The sequence below is a fragment of the Pipra filicauda genome, unplaced genomic scaffold (genome assembly GCF_003945595.2).
Source record: "Pipra filicauda isolate LSUMZ 115617 unplaced genomic scaffold, ASM394559v2 scaffold80_size11013439_pilon, whole genome shotgun sequence".
NCBI lineage: Eukaryota > Metazoa > Chordata > Aves > Passeriformes > Pipridae > Pipra > Pipra filicauda.
Window position 1 is genome coordinate 8401849 of NW_024104987.1, and position 18990 is coordinate 8420838.

The window sequence follows — 18990 nt, forward strand, 5'->3', positions numbered from 1 at the left end:
AGGCGCTGCCCCAGAATAATTCACCCCCCAAAAAGCGCTTCCCCCCCCCGCCATAATCCCCCCCTCCGCTGCCCCCCGGCCCCGCGGAGCCCCCGCCCCCGGGCACCGGCGACTCACCCGCGGCGGCGGCGGCTCCGGCAGCCGGCGGCTCCCGCCTCCTCCCGCGCTGCCCTCCGCCTCCTCCCCCATCGCCCTTCCTCCTCCTCCTCCTCCTCCCCCATCACCCTGCCTCCTCCCCCTGCAGCCCGGCCCGGGGGGGGATGGAGCCTCTTCCCGGGAAGTTGCTTCGCCCCCGGGCGGTTTCCATCCCCCCTCGCCGCTTCCAGCCCGGCCCGGCTCGGCCCAGGGGGGCCCGCAAAGGGTGAGAGGAAGAGGAGTTTGGGGGCACGTCCCACCCCATGGGAACCCGAGGCCACTCCTGAGTTCGCGCAGGAGATGCGGGGTAATTCCACGGGGAAAGAGAAAGGCTGGGACAAACGGGGCAGCCCCACCCCAGTGCACCTACTGCTCCAGGGATAAGGGGCAAGGTCCCGTTCCCATCAAAGAGCCCAGGGAAACCCGCCTTTTGCTTTTGAGCATCCTGAAATTGTGCCGGCAGAGCCCCAAAGCAGTCTCGGGTGGGTGTGAGCACTGGGAGCATGGGCTCACTTTGCAGCTGGTTGAAAATCCCTGGGCTGCACATCTGTCGGGGAGGAGACAGCAACTTACACCCACGGGCATGGTTGTTCTCTAAACTGATGTCAATTAAGCTAAATAAAACTATTAGCTCTCTCCACAAGCCCCTTCTGCCTTATACCTTGATCCCAGAGCTTCCCTACCTCTCTCTCTCTCCCAGGAGCAAAGGGAAGGGCCTGGCCACAGGAAGGAAGCCACGATGTGCACGGGGTAAGGCAGGTTGGGCTGCACCACCTGGCCCTGACACGTGATGTCCCAGCCACCTTGGTGTGGGGCAAAACCCCCTCGGTGACATTCAGCAGTGATGGCAACACACCCAGGGGCAGCAGGCAGGGAGAGCCCTGTAACAGACACAACTGTCCTGGCTGCAGGGCCAGGAGCAGAAGGGGCTTTCTCTCCCATCACAGCCAAGATGAAGCCAACCTGCCTCTTTTGGCCTCCTGGTTCTGACATGTTACTTTAACCTACCCTATGACCTCGGGTCCCCCCAGCTCCCTGCAGTTCTCAGATGTGCATTCCCAGATTAAGGCCTGCGGGTGACGAAAGGGTTAAGACAGATTTGCAGTCTTCAACACCCAAAGGACACCATTTCCCATGAACAGCCCGTGCACTGGACTACTACTTATCCTTCCTTTTTGACCTATTAACAACATCACCAGACTCCTGCTCTTGATGCAAAACCTTCCACCAGTGGCACCACTGCCCACCCTGCCCTGTCTCCTGCCCGTGGCTCTAGCATGGCTGTCACCTTCCTTCACCACTTCCTGACCACCAGCAGTGGTGGATCTTCCTCCACACAGGGTAGCTGCCACACCCCAGGCTGGCAGCATCCCCTCCCTGCCATGCTGGGCTGGCAGCGTCCCCTCCCGTGATGTCCAGCAAGGCTGGCACGGGCTGCCCTGCAAACGATTTGTGCTCAAGGGAGCAAGACTCTCATCCCTCCACATCAGCAAGTGCCACAAACACCAATTTCTGAGAAACTTCCACCCAGCACCCAGGCAGGAAACCCTCAATCTGCTTACCCTGCAGCTGCGCGCAGCTTTCTGCCGGATTACACCACTTTTTATGACTTATTAAAGCTTTAACCCCTATCAATGGGCATTAGTGTTTTAATCTCCCTAATCTCCCAGAAAATCCAATGCTAGATTCTAAACTGGGCTTGCCCAAAGAGCAGCTGGGTCTGTTTGCAAGTCACTCCAGCCTTGCTTTAGCTGGAAAAAGGCAGGAAAAGGCTGCGCCGTGCTCGCTTGGGTGCTGTGCTTGCATGAAGAGATAAGGAAGGCTCTCAGGTGCATGTGGGCTTTGCAGATATAATCTACTCTACATGTCCCTGCCATTAAGTTAACCACATCTGTAAGGCTGTGCTGGTGATAAAAGTCCAGTACGGGGTTCACTTGCCCAAACCAAGATCAGCAGAAGGGGGGTGAACACGGCGTGCTCAGCCACATGAACCAACACCTCGCTCCTTGGTGTATTTTTCACATTGAAACCATGGCCATGTTTTAGTCTTGCCCACAAGGGAAAAAAAAAAAAACATAGAAAAGTTCCCCCTGTGGTCACTGAAGCCCTGCAAAGACACTTCATAGAATCACAGAAGAGTTTGAGTTGGAAGGGACACTAAAGATAATCTCATTCCGACCTCCCTGCCATGGGCAGGGGCACCTTCCCCTAGATCGGGTTGCTTCAAGCCCTATTCAACCTGGCCTTGGACACTTTGAGGGCTGGGGCAGCCACAGCTTCCCCGGGCAGCCTGTGCCAGGGCCTCACCACCCTCACAGGGAAGAAATTGGGGCAGGATGGGAACTCAACACTATGTACAAGCTTTTCTCAGATTAATTAGTAGAAAATATTTTGTTTCAACTCGTATCTCATCTCTCCCAGGAGCGAATGGAGGCGGGGGAGCAAGCAGCTCAGAAGGACAATAAAGTGGCATTCTTGGCCTCAGAGCAAGTACACAGCACTTTGGGAGCTGTGCTGCTCCTTGGGTGACTTTGGAGTGTTTGCACAGAAGAGGCACTCACAGGGTGACAAACAGCCTCCTCTGGGATTTGTTCTTACAGGAGCATCTCTCTATCCCTCGAGGGAGAGCAGGGCCCTGCCATACCTCTCCCTCTGCTCATTTCTGGCTCTGCACACAGGCAGGACCCATCAGTGGAGGAAGAGGCCTTACCCTTCCAGTGCAGATGAACAGGAGAGGGATTCAATGACTCGCCCAGGGTCACGCAGAAATCTTACAACAGAGCCAAGGACTGGATCCAAATCCCCTGACCAAGAGTTTTAAAATCTCAAACTCATTTTTCTTCTCTTTAAAACAGTAATGATCAGTTAGGAGCAGTTCTAGAGAAGGCCCCTTGCTGTTGTAAGTCATACCAAGGGATTTGAACTACAGATCCAGGTCTTAGTCATACAACTAATGAGAAGTATTAAGGAAGACTCCTGCCTGCCTTATGCAGTCCAATCTGTGCTACTTTATGGGACATCTTTGCAGGTGAAAGCAGGTCCCCATATCACAGCCACACGGCACAGAGCAGAAGGGACAAGCCCCCACATTAGTGCAGGGCTGGCAGGGCTCACTGGACAAGGTGGTCCAGCACTGATGCTCAGGAAAGGGTGAGAGGCAGCAGGAGGAACAGCAAGGATTTCAGTAGTACCTGAGTTTTGGAGAAAATCCCAGCCACAGTCCTTTGCACCAGAAAACCAGCTGTCCAACTCTAAGAAAATATCAAATCCCTTGAGCAGAGCATGAACAGGACATATTCTCTTGCAGGAATGCTGAAGGGACATTTCCAATTTTACTGCACCGCAGCCCCCAGTTAAAGATGCACTGTTAGGGCTTAGCAAATAATTTTTATTGTTTTAATATTGCAGCAATGCTGACTACCTGCAAGTCCCCAATGACTTTGACAGACAGCTGGAAATCCTGCCAGCTATATTTATAATCTCAGATCAATAGCAGAATGAAAAGCACATCCAGAGACCTTGGTAAAGCACCAGGAAGCTCAGTGGAAGGCAGCATGACCGAGAAAAGGACATGGGCTTGCAGATCACAAGACTAAAATTTAATTTTTTTAGCACTGAAAGAGCCACCATCACTTCTAGCAGGAGCAGAAAGGATCCCACACTGCCAGGAACATCTAAAACCAACTTCAATGCTTTTCTAAGAGCCTGAGTGCAGGTCTGCAGGTGTTACCACCCAGGGAGGGCTCTGGTAGGCAGCCACACCATGGTCCCTTCAGCATGTGCAGGGTAACTCTCCAGAAGACCTCTAAGACCTACAGATCAATGACATTTCCTCCCCTCTGGCTGTATGGAACTCTCAAGTCTATAGATGATGCTGGAGTTTTTTTCTTTCAAGCTACCTGGCTTTTGGCATTGAGCAGCTTCTCTGAGCAGCCCATGGCAGAGAGACACCTCTGCAGGCATCCCACTGCTTCCTTCATGAAAGGAGCTCTTGGGTGGCTTAAATCTCCCTAGCAGAGAGGGCAGTGGAGCAGCAGGTAACACATGGGGTGCAGGTGCTGCTGGGAGCATCCCAGGACCCTCCAGAGCAGGGACATCCTGAGCCAGCACAGGGAGCAACCACCAACCCCTCCACGCCAGGGCCAGGAGCAGGAGCCAAACCCACCACCATCACTGCACCACTGTCCTGTTGAACCCACGTTACACTCGGCACCAGGGCTGTCCCAGCTCCCACCACACCAGAAACCAGAGGCTCCTCCAGCCGGACACCTCCAGACCGCTCCCATTCTCCAGGAAGGAAGGAAGGAATTATTTCACACGCTGTCATCAGCTGTCACGTGCAGCTGGCACAGTGTCCTTGGAGTGACTCACTCGCTCCCTGGGGAGGCCGTGCCTCAATTCCCGGTGTCGCATCCCAGCTGAGTCCCTGCAGGAGCCTCCCTTCCTCTGGCACATTCCTTCTGCAGAGGATCTGCAGCATCTGCTCACTTGAGCAGGGAAGGCAGGAGATTCCTTGCCACGCTTGAGCAATCCACCATTTTCCAGAAGGGAACAGGCTTTCCTAGGAAGCCACTCCGGAGTCACAAATATTTGGAAAAAGCAAGAAAGAAACCCATTCTTCCCAACATCTTTTCCCCTTGCAGGGGGCACTGGTTTGGGTACTGCCATGCCAGTTCAGACAGACATAAAGCACACAGCATATTCCAGGCACTCCCTCTGGTCTCAGCTCTGAGCACAGGTTTTGCTCAGCAGGGACTGGTCTGCCTTGGCACTGAAATGCTGCTGCTCAAGTCCCCAGGACAGCTCTGCAGATGGCACAGCTCAGCCATGGCCAAGGAAATGCACTTGGCTCTTTTGGCTCTGCCTCTTCCTTAGGAGCAATTCCCATCCTTCCTCCTCAAGGGGCATGATCTACTCCCCAGACACCTCCTATCAAAAAGGACAAATTACCCCGGAAAAGAGTAAAACAAACTTCTCTGTCTCTCACCCTGCCAGCAACCCCAGAGCCCCACTCCACAAACCCCTGCATCCTGCCCTGCAGAGAGAAGGGAAGCAGATGGAGCCTCTATGTGTCCCACACTCCAAGGGGCACCTCACAGAGCCCCAGCATTCTCCAACGCTGCCTCTGTTCCTCTCACCACCAGCAGCATGGTCAAAGTGGACCCAGCAGCAGGGGCAGAGGATGAGTTTGGTGAAAATAAACGACAGGGAGTGAAAAATTCAACTGCCTGAGGACACCCCAAACATGCTCCAGTTGTTTAAACTCTATTTCACCCCAAAGGAGTATCTCCTCTCTAGATGGGGAGATGCCCAGGCAGTGACATCCCCGGAGGTCACGGCATCCACCTGGTACAAAACAGGCTGCAAAGTAGGTACTGGAGTGTCCTAAGGGTCCCTGCAGGCCCTCTGAACATACATGCTCATCGCCAGCAGTATGATGGGTAGGCGTCTGTGCAAGCTGCACACAATGGGCCTTTCTCCATCCTTTGTCTGCTGCCCCTTTTTAAACCTATAAATTCCGTTTGGACGTAAAGAAGAAAGAATTTAGGGCATCCTAACCTTGAAAAGAAGGAAAACTTCATTCAAGCTGCCAAGCTGCCAGGCTGTCTCCTGCAGCTTAATTAACAGCAACCCATCCCCAGCAAGCCACTGCAGCGCCAGCTGTCTCCTCGGATGGAGGTGCCTTGCTAGGAATAATAGTGCTTTGTGTTTTGATGGGAAAAGGTCAGGAGGATAGCGGGGCGGAGGACGGGTGGGAGGGAAATGCGTTGCTTCCCTGCAGTTCCCTGCTGTGAGCGAGTCCCACTCAGTCCCCATCTGCTCCTGGGCTCAGAGCTGGGAGATGGCAACACCCCTCCAACAGCCCCGGGGCGATCACGTCCTGACACTCAGCAGAGAGAGGGACACAGGGAGAATTCAGGCCTGTGGCCTGCACTCCCACTGCTGCCTGAGGGCCTGGGGAGCTCCTCCTGATGCCACTTTGACATGATCCAGGCCCCCTTCGGGGAAATCCCTGCTCTGCTCTTATCAGGAGCCTCCCTGATAACAGCACAGGATCTGAGCTGCAGGGAGCTTGCACTGGGTGCCCCTGCCAGCTTTTCCAGGCCACCAGAAAGAAACACTCCCTGCTGCCATTTGGCTTTTGCCTAAATAAGCAAGCCAAGCCAAGGCTCAGAGCAATATGGGTGAATCCAAGGTGATGCAGCAATGCAGCACAGGGGAGGGAACCAAGGCAAAATGGGCCCAAGTCCTGTGTGTGCAGCACGAGATGCCACAGCCCACAGCCCCCAGGGCACAGCCATGAAATCCCCTTCATTTCTGCTTGGCCACAGCAGATCAGAGCCCAGCACCAAGTACTAAACCAAGATTCTTTGGATCCTGAGCATGGGAGCCGAGGGCTCCCAGGAGACAGACAGGCTCTCTGCCTGCCATTGCCCTGCTGCTGGCTGGTTATTCGGCCCTCCAGCTCCCCTGGCAAAAGGAAGGTCCTGGCCCAACCCAGTGCCAGCACTGGGCTGGGCATTGGTGTCCTGGGGAGCACCACTGACACGGTCACTGCTCTCTAAGGAGCACACAGGCAGCTCTCACACTCTGCCAGCTGGCCCTGCCTCTGCACTCACTGCCACTTTTTCCCCCTCCTTGTTCCACCCGTGTCCATCTGTGCCATCCAGGCAGCCTGGGGCTGCCCCAGCATGGAGAGGGCTCTGCTCCCAGTGCAGGACTGGGGCACATCTCCCCTTCCACTCTTTTAGGGGAGATAAATAATGCCAAAAAAACACAAAAGAAAGCAGCATTAGGGTAGGTCCCTGTCCCACATACATGTCCCCTACTCAGGCACCAAGGCTTTGCACTTCATCCCCTGGCTGTGCAAGGGGAGGACACAGCCCACAGATCCCCCACCTCCACCCACAGCCGCCCCAGGAAAAGATCCCTGTTGCTTAGCAAAGGGCCATTCATCCCCAGAACTGTGTGGGATGACAAAGGGTTAACCCGCTGCAGCTGGGCCAGAAATACATCCAGGACAAAGAGAGACTTCATGTCACCCGCATCCGCCCAGCACTAAGAAAGAGGAGCCTTAATCTGATTCCCAAAGAAAATGTGGCTTTTACAGCCCCGCCTGGCCAGGGCCCTCCAGCAAGTTTTGCATCCACGGCAAGAGTTAACCTAGTTTGAGAAGAGGCCAGAAAATGGGAAGAGAAATCACTTTTCCACAAGCTTGTGAGAAGGGAGAGCTGGGTGGAGGCGGCTGGACCCAGGCAGCTTTCCTGCAGCAGGATCAGGGGGACAAGGATGTCTTATCTTGGCAAAGTCTGATGGCCCAAAAGCACTCCCAGAGCAGCCAGACCTCAGCCATGGTTTTCACAGGACTTATCAGGAACTGGAGAAAGCACCACTGCTCAATTCCCGTCGAGCATTCCCAGCCACAGCGATCACCAATGGCATGGTGAGGGACCTGTGAGCACCCCAACACTGCCTGGCATTTTGGGGAGCATGCCCCAGGATGACAAGGGTGAGCCAGCATAACCCAGAGATCTTCAGGGTGTTAATGGCAGAGCTCTGCCTCCTCCCTGCCAGGATAGGAACAAAGCCAGGGATGCTGCTGGGAAGCAGACAGTGCTCACATCCACTACAGAGGCCATTGAATGGTCTTTGCCTTCGTCTCCCAGCTGACACCTGGGCACACATCCCACAGTGCAGTGTCCCACCCTATGTTACAGGATGGCCCCCACAGCTATGTCCCTGCAGCAAATGGGGTTTTGTCAGCCTGGCCCCTCTGCTCCGGCTCCTGTTACCTTGATATGCCCACTCTCCTCGGGATTTTTGGACAGGCACTTCTAGGATGCCACTGAGCTGTATTTGCAAGATTAACTCTCTCACTCCAGTTTTGGTGGTTATTTTTTAACAAAGGATGTAGCTTTACCATACCCTTCCCCTCAAAGCACCAATCAAATTTCAGGGATAAATTAAATAAGGTACAGTTGTATCCAGCCATAAGGTCACAGCACCCAGCAGGCATAACCCCAGGAGAGCAGGGCTTCCCTTTCCCAGGCCAGCCTTTCCCACACAGCAGAGCAAAGCCCAGACACGTTATCCAAGGATCAACAGCTCCAGCACAGGTTTCACCCAGCCCCAGCACAGCTTCGACAGGGCTGGATGCGGCGTCAGGGCCATACGGAAATCACAGCATTCAAAACCACAGGCTATAAAAATTCCACCGTGCTCAGAGAGGGGAAGTCTGGATTCCCTCTGGAGAGGCGTCCAGGAACCACCACTGCTGGGTTATTAGCTACCAAGCCATTAGACCCTGCCACATCTGCATACCTTGAGCTACGGCCAGCACACACCAGTGAGAATGTACGTGCTGAATGGCTGTGAGGTCAAACACATTCAAACACCACCATCGAGCTACCCACGAGCCCCACAGGTATTCTGATCTCAACATGGAAATTCATGGATAGCAACTACAATAGCACGGAAGGGGTCACAGCTCGCAGGGCTGTCACAGTCTCCCCTCTGTGCTCCAAACTTATTTTATCTCAACACGTACTCGTGCACTCAGAACGCCCTTACAGCAGGGCACACATGCTGGACAGCTGTACTCCTCCTGGATGCTGTATCCTACAATCTGGAATCACACCTGGATGAGGGGATGGTGCTTACGGGTTCACGTGTAACCGCAATTCTTGCTCTTTTGCAATTTTACAGGGTGGTGCCTGAGCCACTACTTGACTGAAAACCAAAGCTCAACCCAGCACTGCCTGCACATACAAATCTCCCACCCACCGGCCCAGGCCCACTTATCTCCCAGGGGAATTCAGTCAAACCAACCAACAGCCATGAGCACCAGGGAACCCAGGAGGCTCAGCCAGCACACCTCCAACAGCAGCGTGCAATCCCTTTCCACCCTAGAGCTGCACCACCAGTCTGCTCCATCTGCCGCACCCACCATGCACTGCAGCAGGAATTCAATAAAATTAAGCAACTTTAACCCAAAACTTGCCTGGCGCTCGGGTAGGTTGTCCCTGCACTGCTCTGGTCTGTGTGTTCCTGCAAGTTAACCCTTTAAAGCAGCAGGAGCAAGCCCAGTGTGCCGTGCAGGGCACACAGCAGCTCAGCTCACACAGGGCTGCATGTCCGTGGCTCCAAAGAGGGGTTTGGGGGCAAGATGGGGTAACCCGTGATTTGTGGAAGGGCTGTCTGACTATAAATTCTTCAAGAAACCCCTATTTAAAGAGGTGGGTATATGCTGGAAGTCACAGCACAGGGCAGCAATACCAGCCCCATTGGAGCCCTGCTACTCCCCCAGCCCCGACCTGCTCTGGCAGAGTCGAGATTGTGTCAGCCCTGAATACGTCAGCCCAGATCCATCCCGGATGCTCCTTCCCTAAATGAAGTGTGGTCACACCAGGATGGATATAAAAAGTCTGGCCTGAAATCCTCTTTCCTGCACGGAGGCTGCCTGTAGACAGGAGCAGCACGGGCAGGAGCGGGACCCCTGGCTGATTCCAAGGAGTGCAAAGGTGCCCAGTGACAGTGAGACACTGGGATACAGGGGGAAAGAGTGATTCCTGGAGGCACACACTGACACGGCCCGGGCTGCTGTGCCCAGCACCTCCAACCTCTGCTGGAATAAGGCAAGCGGTAAAACCCCAGTGCTTGGCAAGTCACCTACACATAACGTGTCACGGTCCCTGGGCAAACAGCCCTCGGGAGCGGCGAGGGGAGAATGCAGCAGGGCCATTCAAATCATGAAAAAAGAAAAATAAAGGGAGGACAAAACCAGTGTGGGGTTCCCAGCTGGCCGGTTAGCAGAGCTCCAGTGCCGTGACACCGCACGGGACAAACTGCGGGAGGGGACCGCGGGGACGGCACATCCACGCGGGGACGGCACATCCACGTGGGGATGGCACATCCACGCGGGGACGGCACATCCACTCGGGGACGGCACATCCACGCGGGACCGAGCGCAGGATGACCCGGCTGCCGCCCCCGGAGCCCCGTCCCCAGCCCCGCCGCCGCTTCTTCTCCTCCCACCGCGGGGCTGGGAGAGCCCCTGCGTCCCCCTCGGATCCCCCATCCCCAGGACCCCCCATCCCCATCCCCGAGCACTCACCGGCGGCTGCAGCTCCAGTGCGGGGCCTGGACCGGGGGGCGGGAGGGGCTTGGCCGGGGCTGGTTCAAAAGAGCCAATTAAAGAGAGGGGGAGGCGAGTCCCACTTCAGTGGGCTGTGCCACGCGTGGGGACAGCGAGCAGCTGGCACCCCCCACACCCCGCTCTCGGGGCCGGGGGTCCCGTGGGCAGGAGCCCGAACATTCCCCCCCAAGGAAGGGATCAGCCGGGCATCCCCATGTGTCCTGTCCTCACGGTGTCCCCAACCCGGTGTTGTCTCTGTCCCCACGGTGTCTACATTCCAATGACATCCCCATGCGCCCCCTCCCCACGCTGTCTCCATCCCTGCAGTGTCCTCATCCCTTTGATGTCCCCATCCCTGTGGCATCCTCACACCCCCGCCCTTTTTGGGGGGCTGGGATGTCCCCAGGGCTCTGGGTGACACCAGTGCACCCCACAGTGCATGCCCCTGCACAGGGGGGGACGTTTGCACTGGGTACAGTTTGCAGCTCAGATTTTGGGGCTGCTGCAAGTGCTGGGGCAGGTTGGGTTAGAGGAGGGGAGAGCAGGAGGTTGCTTTTGGGAAGCACTTCCCACACAGGCACTGAGAGCTACAGAAAAGGGCTGGGGAGAGGAGCCCTGCACCCACTAAAGCACACAAGGATGCTCAGAAGATGGGTTTTCCCCAGTGCTCATCAGGACAAGGGGCCATTAAACAGCAGGAGGTTCCTTTCCCACATCAGTTCACAACCAGCTTCCAGAGCAGAAAGCAAGGAGGCAGACATGGACTGCCAGACCTCTCTTACGTCACCAGACACACTCCCCATGATGCCACAGAAATGCATTTGCCAAAAGTAATGTAAGAACATCTCCAATGCAATCAGCAAAGCCCACACAGCCACACATCTGCCAGGCTGGCGAGGCTGCAGCAGCCCCTTCCCACCACCTGTGCATTTGGAACCCACACCTGGCCCCTCCGGGTGGGGCAGGGCTCCCAAACTCAGCACAGACCTCACCACAGGCAGCACTCTCACCCTTGCCTGGCATCACCAGCAGTCAGGGTCTCTTTTCACCGCAGGGCTGTGGGAGCTGGGCGAGGACACGGTCCCAGCCTGCTGAGAGCTGACACCCCAGGGAGCTCCCACTGCCTGGACCATGTCAGGGTTGCTGCCACCCCATTTCACCCCCAGGACCTGTCACCAGCCACTGTGACTCCCCTCTCCTGCTCTCTGCCTGCTCCAACCCCGGTGGCTGAGGCTCAGCCCCACAGAGCAAAATTCCACAGCGAGCCCGAGCGGGTGGCAGAGCTGGCTCTGCCTCCTCCCTTAGCACAGGCCCTGACAAATCACTCTGCTGTGACTGTGCCTGTATCATGTCCCTGGTATTTTCCCCCCTGCTAAGCCACTGCTCTCTTTTTCCTCTCCTTACCCTTCAAACCCCCATGTACTCATCGCATGGCCATGCTCCAGCTTGCCCACTCCACAACTCCCCACTGGCACGGCTCTGGAGACCCCAGCACAGCCCTTGCCACAGCTTTTTATTCCTCAAGGCTGGGTAGAGCTCAAGCAGAGAGAGACTTACTCAGCCAAGGATGACGAGGAGGACAATGCACTCGGCGCCTGCGAGAGCCAAGGATGCTTCAGCACCTATTTCAGCTGCCTCCCCAGCGATTCTCCCCCTCAACTTCTGAAAAGTTTTGCTCAATTCCCTTCGAAAAGGTCTCACAAAGCAGATCCCTCCTGGCTCTCTGCCTCCCTCACCACTAGACATGAAAAGCACTCCAGTTTCTCCCCGGGTAACGCGGGTAAAAGCCTCCAACATCAAAGGCACCACACAAGAGTTCTCATCCCCCCCCCCGTCCCTCCCAGGCAGCAGTGCTGGGGCTGCCCTCCCTTGAAAGCTCAGCAGCCTCGGTGGTTGAGGCGCCAACTGTGCTCAAAACACAGTTTTGATTTGTTTTCTGGTGGTTTTTTAAAAAAAAAAACACCTCAGCCACAAAGTGGGGGACCAGGGGGCAAATCTGAGCTGGGCTCTCCTTTGGGGGCAAGGCAAACAGTGCAGTGCCAGTGGGGGTTTGCTCGCTGTCTGGCGTGTGGTCACCCGAGAAAAAGGGGAGCAGAAATATTCCTTGTGCCAGTCCTGTCTGCTCGTTGCCCAACTCTAAAGGAAGCCACTAAGTGTCCTGAAGCAAAACCACAAGCACCCTCCGAGTGAGCAGATTCCCATGGGTTTCTCAGCAGCCTCTGCAACTCCTTTCCTCCATCAGCAAAACAGAAACAACATTTCCCCTCCTTTACGAAGCACTTTGATATCTGCACAGCAAAGCAGGGCGAGGGAGGGGTGTTTACTTTCCTGGAAACAGGGAGCAGCATTTACACCCAAAACAACAAGGCCTCAGCACAAAATTCCGGGGGAGAGGGAGCAGTTGCAGATGCAGCAGGAATAGCCGTGGATTCAGAAAATGAGGAGGGCCAGAAAATAGCTTCAAACACCGCAGGGATTTCAAAAAGTCCTAGGACCACATGGTTTCTTGGCCCATTTAAGAGTGTTCCTCATCCCTTCATCCCACACAGACGTTGTTCCTGCCAGATCACCGCCTGCCCCGGAATGTTAGGTTCGTTTTATTGCTGGAACATGGAAACAACCTTCGTTTGCAGGGGGGAGGTGGGAGGGCTCTGCCGTTTAACACTTGGCTGCGCTCACGCTGTGATTAATATCACCCGATGCACAGATACCAGATGTTCTTGGGGCAGGCTGGAGCGTATCCTAAATTGCACCAAGATGGAATTTTTGGGCAATTTTCAGGGAGTGCTGAGGGCAGGCACTAATGGGAGAGCAGAGATTTACGCAGATATGCAAGAAAAGAGAAGCCTGTGGGGTTATGGCACCAGTCATAACCCCTGGGCCAGTTGCAATACCATGGGCTGCACTTATAACCAACATCTTGTCATTCTGGGGGCAATTACTCCAATTCCTGATCTTTAGCGAGCCACAAACACACTAAATCTGATTTCCACATGCTCCATACTCCTGCCTCTGCTGATTCCCTGGAGCTTTACTTCCAGGACAGAATTGCTGCCTCAGGAACAGCAAACACTGGTAAGAGGTTGGACCTCTCCATGCTGCTTCCCCAGGGTCCCATTGCAAGTCCACTCCAAAGCAACCCCCTTAACCAAGTGCCTCACTCCATCAGCAGCTTCACCCCGCCCCTATGGGGAGGAGTGCCTGGGGTCACCTACATGGGTGTCCATTTAATTAGAACCAAATCTTGTTGTGCTGGAGATGGAGTCATTCCAGCTTTCTGGAGGCCACGCACTGCCCTGCTGTACAGCTGACCTTGATCAGGGCGACTTCTGGCTCACTGCTGGGTGCAGAGTGATGGGGGCATCAGCTCATGGCAAGTGTAGCTGAGACCAGAGTCCCTCTCCAACATGACACAACTCAAGACTTTCTCTGGGATGGGGAGTACCTCACTGTCCCAAGCAGCCACGGAGCAGCAAAGTCTCTGGATCTCACTGTGGCTCTGCGATCACAGAGGGACTCAACCAGCAAATACTGAGGTCCAAGTAAGGAAAGAATCTGCTGGAGTACCTTCAGCATGGTAGAACTGTGTGATGGCCACTATGAGATTTCAGAGATCTCTCTGTGCACGGTTCCTTCCTGCTGATCCCAAACGTAGGCCATGGCTGATTCCTTGAAAAATTCAAGCAGTACCTGGACCTGCTAGTTTTCTCTTTTCTTTGCCCAGGTTTGGGAGCTTTCCCAAACCAGCTTTCCCAAACTACAGAGGTAGCCAGGCTGTGGTTCACATACCACTTCAATAGCCCTGGGTGCTGCTGATTACATGAGTGGTGGCAATCACCAGGGCTTGTACCACAGGACACCAACTGGAGTACAGAAAAGAAAGAGTGTCCAGGGCAGAAAAAAAGTGCTAGCTGTGTCTTCTGCTGTAGGCATTAAAAGAAGCAATGAAAAAGAGCATTCCCCCTCCCTGAAACTCCATAGACATGCTTGCTTGCTGACAGGGAAAACCAGGGACTGTGTCCGTCTGTCTGGGCAGGACCTGCAGCGACTCTGAGTGTGAGAAACCCCACATTCTGCATCCCACGGGGCTGCCTTTGTGCTTCTACTGAAATGACAGGGTCTGGTTGGCACCTAAAGCCTGATTTGAGGGTTCATCAGGGCAGGAAGGAATGGTAATTTCCCTGCAGGCTCCCAGCTACGGCTATAAAGGACTTCACCCAAGCAAAGTCTCCCTCTGTCTCTCCTTCATTTTTTCCCACCACGGAATTGTGTTGTGCATACAAAACCATCGCTGAGTTGTGAATTTACACCCAGAAACCAAAAGTAAAAGATCTCTGTTATTCGCTTCTTTCAGCAAAGGTTAAATCCTACCAAATACATCAGCTTTTGTGGACAGGACAAGCGTTTGGCAGCCAGCAGGAAGGAACAGGAACGTGGGAATTCCTCCTACGACTTGGCAACAGACTCTTCCCCCAGCACGTGAGCCTTCTGGGGTCTGCTCAGCCTCTGCCAAGCTAAGAAAGCCCCTCATTAAAGCACTCAGTAATCTCACAGGACATCCTGTAGCTCAAGGAGGAGTTTAAATGAGGGGCTGGATGGATTCAAGGTGCCTAATAGTCAGAGAGAAATAGGAAAGGTGGGGCAGCAGACCTGGAGCTGTGATGTCCTGACCTGCTCTTTGGGGAAACACCTCTTGTCCTACTGAACACAGAAGGTGTTTACAGCAAATCAGCTACTGAATCAGTCATGCTAAGCTGTAACGTGATGTCTGCTCGCCATGGGCTCCATCACGACATGAAAGAAGCTGTGCTAGTATTTCCAAGTTCCTCCCCCTATACCCAGGAGGTATTAGAGGGGCATCCTGCCTCTTCCTCCCTCACCCCAGCTACTCCCATCATCCCACTCCCCATGACAGAGCACATCTTGGGGTTTGATGCTCTTTCAGCATCAGGGTGGTGGGGCAGTGCTGTGTTCAAAAACACAGAAGAGCCAAGACATACATCCTAAATGGTATTTGGGCACCTAATTCCAATGAGGCTGTAATGGTCCCCAAGAGGTTGCAGGACAGAATCAATATTTGAGAGATGCTTAGGGGCAGGCCTGCACCACAATCACACCAAGTGTGGAAATGAAGCACTCAGCACGTGCACCCAGGTCCCCATCACCACCCCATTACTACATGGACAGAGACCAGCACTCAGACTGAGAGCAGGGTGTCCACACACCCTTGATAGAGGCCAGGGAGGCAGATGCTGCATTTTCTGGGGAAGGGGAGAGACCTAAATTAGTAGCTGCTGCTGCTGCTGAATAAACTCTCAAAGCCACTCATCGGGAGCCACCACACACTGGGGAGAGTCACCTTTAATAAAGCAGAGCTTGGCTTTAGGTGTGAGTGAAAGGAACATTTTTTCGGTCCTGCCATGCACACTCGGCACATGTTTTGATTCTGGGGTTCATTTGTACCTGTTTGGCCCTGTTAAACCCAATCCCCAGCTCTACAGCACCCACAGACCTAACACTGTACCAGCAGGTCATACTTTCCAGTCCAGTGGCAGGAGATGCTTCCGTGGGATATATTCAGAGCAACTCCCTGAACCCAAATCCGCAGGACACAAAGGGTCCTTCCAGCCCTGTCTCCCTTTCCTACAGCCACATCTCAACATGGCCAGCACAGAGTGGAGGCCAAGCTGATCCCCATCACCCCACAGAACCAGAACAGCCCCGGTGCCTCCCACACACCAACTCAGAGAAACCAGAACAGCCCCATCACCCCTCAGAGCCTCCTCCCCGGGCTGTGATCTGCAGATAAAGGCAGAGGCTTTGCTCTGTGACACTCTTTGCCTCTTAAAGGTCACGGGGCCCCAGTGAGGTTTGAGGTTTTCAGTTCTGCAGGATACAGTTCTCATGTCTGACACCCTCTTGAAGCTGAGAGCAGAGAGTGCTGCTGACTTCAGCATGTTCTTGGGGTCCCAGGTCCCTCCACAACCCTGGAAGTACTCTTGGGGATCAATCAACCATCAGTCACATTTTTGGTCCTGAAGAAAAAGCATTACTGAAGGCTCCAAGGCCCCGGATCCAGAGTTTGGGACCATTCAAGCAAAGGCTGTGGTGCAAATTTATTTTTTAGATGAAGAGCAATGAGGAAACCAGCTGTGCCCTCTTGAGGCAAAGGCTGGGTGCTGGATTCATCCCTTGAGGGATGGAGGCAGGTCCAGTGCAGACCCCCTCTATCTGATGGAGATAGATGTCCCTGCCCTTCCCATCCCAATCCATCCCCTTCCTGAGCAGTGAACACCACATCAGGGCAAGGCAGGACCTCAGAGTCTCACAGAGACTTGCTAAAACTTGAACTGTCCTTTCATTTCAGATTTAAGACAAGCTTTAAGGAAGATTTAAGACAAACTTTGCCCCCCTACAGCCCTGTGGTCCAGCAAGGCAAGCACTGCCCTCTGCCCTGCAATGAGCCCTTTCCAAACCTCTTCCCAAACCTTTCTGTGCCCCTCCCATTGCTGCAGCCCCAGGGCTCCCCATCCCTCTGCAAGAGCCGTGGGAAAGGTGGGAAAGGAGGGCACTTCCCATGTGGGGATGCACTGGCCCACAGTCACATGGAGGGAAGGGCTGGGACTGGGAGGCCGAGGATCAGCCAGCAAGAATAATAAAAATAAATCAACCATGCAGTGATTACACAGCGGCATCGCTCCTTCCTGCAGACCCACACTTCCACCACAGCTGCTCAGCACAAGCTGAGGATGCTGAACCATCTGACAGGCTCCAGGACACTTCTGGGGAAGGATGTTTCCTTTCCCAATGAGTTCCCCCCATTCTCCCAGCCCACCTGAAGCTCTGTGGACCCGGGGATGCTGTGTGGCTATCTGCTTCACCAGCTGATGGGGTGAACAGGGTAAAAGCAGCCTCCAACCCAGCACCATTTGGGACAGCAAAGCCTTTCTACATACATCCCCTGTCCCCCATTCTGTATGACCATCCCCCTGGACCTTGTACAGTGTGGCAGCCACGTAGGCAAACGGGGAGGACTCCAAGTCAACTAACTGTAATTCTGATCCCAAACAGCCCAGTATCTGCCCCTCCAGTCCTGCAGCCTCCATGCAGCCTGGTGCAGCCCACCCCTCCTCTCCTGCCTCCCAATACCCTGCCAACAGCAGCCCCAGGGCTGGCTCACACTCCCTCAGCTTCGCCAGCCCCAGCCTGTTGTCTGAGAGCTGTGGGCACTGATGATGGATTAGGGGGCTGCAGACACAGCTTTCAGCCAGCTGTAACTCCTTCTGGGATTCAAATCAGCCTCATCTTCCCCTCCCCAAAGTTTGCTGGTCAAAGCCTTCACGGGAAAAGCACCCCATGGAAAACAAACAGCTCAGCCAAATCCAGAGCCCCAAGGGCAGCACTTCTCAGGGTTTAGGGGGGTTATGTGCCATGGGGAAAGGTGGGCACCAGCAATCTGACCTCCCCATGCCCAGACCCGCCTGCTGAGGATGGAACTTACCCCTCTGGATCCACGCTGCTGCAGATCTGCCTGGGCTCCCACCATCCCACACGAAACAGCGCAGGAAAGGAAGGGGTCAAAGCGGAAAGCCTGGGAGGAGGGTGTTTGGAGCACAGCATAATGCTCCATTCATGGTGCACCCGCCCAAAGAGCACCCACATGCTCTGCTCCTGCTCCTGGAGCTGGAACACGCCTCCCAAAGAGACTCAGGTCCCAGCATTGGTGTAATTTTTCTTCCATTAGGAGCAATTTTATGATTCTTAGTGACTGTTGGAGGAAGTAGGAATGAGCTCGGAACAGCCCAAGCTCTGAACTGTACCCTGCTTGTTCTGCCCACAGCCCTGCAGCCCCCATCTCATTCCTCCACTGCACCTACAGACCCCCAGCCACATGGCTCAGGTATTTTTTACTCAACTGATAACATTCTGAACAAAATTACCTAAATCTCCATGCTCCAGCCAACAAACTGGGGTTTGGAGAAGTTTCCCATAATAGGGCAGTAACCCCCAGGCAGCTGAATAATATCTGCAGATGTGACTCCCACCCGAGAGCTCCAGCGAGGACCACCCTGCCCGCAGGTCCACTGCCCTCCCCCCTCATGCCTGCCCTTCCCCATGCTCCCCCCCACACATGCTCCCATTTCTCTTCCACCCTTGTCCATCCATCCCGGATGTACAGCCAGCTGCTATTCCCTGCCTGGCCAGGTAGATGGTGCTCAGCCAGCACCAAGTGGGAATTCATCAGAGCTGGAAGAATTAAGTTGCCTCTGATTAAGTCAGTAACTCAATGTGTTTTTTGCTGACAGATGTAGAAAGCCCCGTTCCAGCCCCAAACAAACGGGACCAACTCAGATCCATCTATCCTAGACATTCACCTTTCACTTCAGGCTGGAAGGTGGTGGATAAACTGATACAAACACTTTGTCATAACCAGTGCTTTCCCAGATCCCATTTTCTGCTGGAAACTCACTCTGCTGACACTTTGCCCCGCACCTTTGACCAGTTCTCCCCACACATTTCCCACAAAACTAAAACACAGCAAAGCCCTGAGGAGCAGGAAACAATTTGCCCATTTTTTCCCCCTCTACAAAGTCAGGGGGATGAGGGACTGGGGGGGGGCCCTCATCCTGCTGGGCACAGGCAGCTGTGGGGGGTGGTCTGGGCTTTCCATCCCATCACCCCCGGGTCACCCTCCTCTGCCGGGCCGGATGTAGGATGTC

At 54.5% G+C, this 18990-nt stretch overlaps 1 protein-coding gene across 5 annotated transcripts in view; it reads right to left on the reverse strand.

Annotated features, from left to right (window-relative positions):
* Nucleotides 1-18990, reverse strand: part of SEPTIN9 (septin 9) — a 135782-nt gene that overhangs the window by 26408 nt on the left and 90384 nt on the right. Inside the window, exon 1 of one of the 5 annotated variants that reach the window (XM_027715687.2) lies at nucleotides 118-181. The exons of the other annotated variants lie outside the window; for them this stretch is intronic. The gene's annotated coding sequence lies outside the window, so the exon portion shown is untranslated. Of the gene's footprint in view, nucleotides 1-117; nucleotides 182-18990 lie in introns of those variants that run through there. 5 annotated transcript variants of the gene reach the window in all.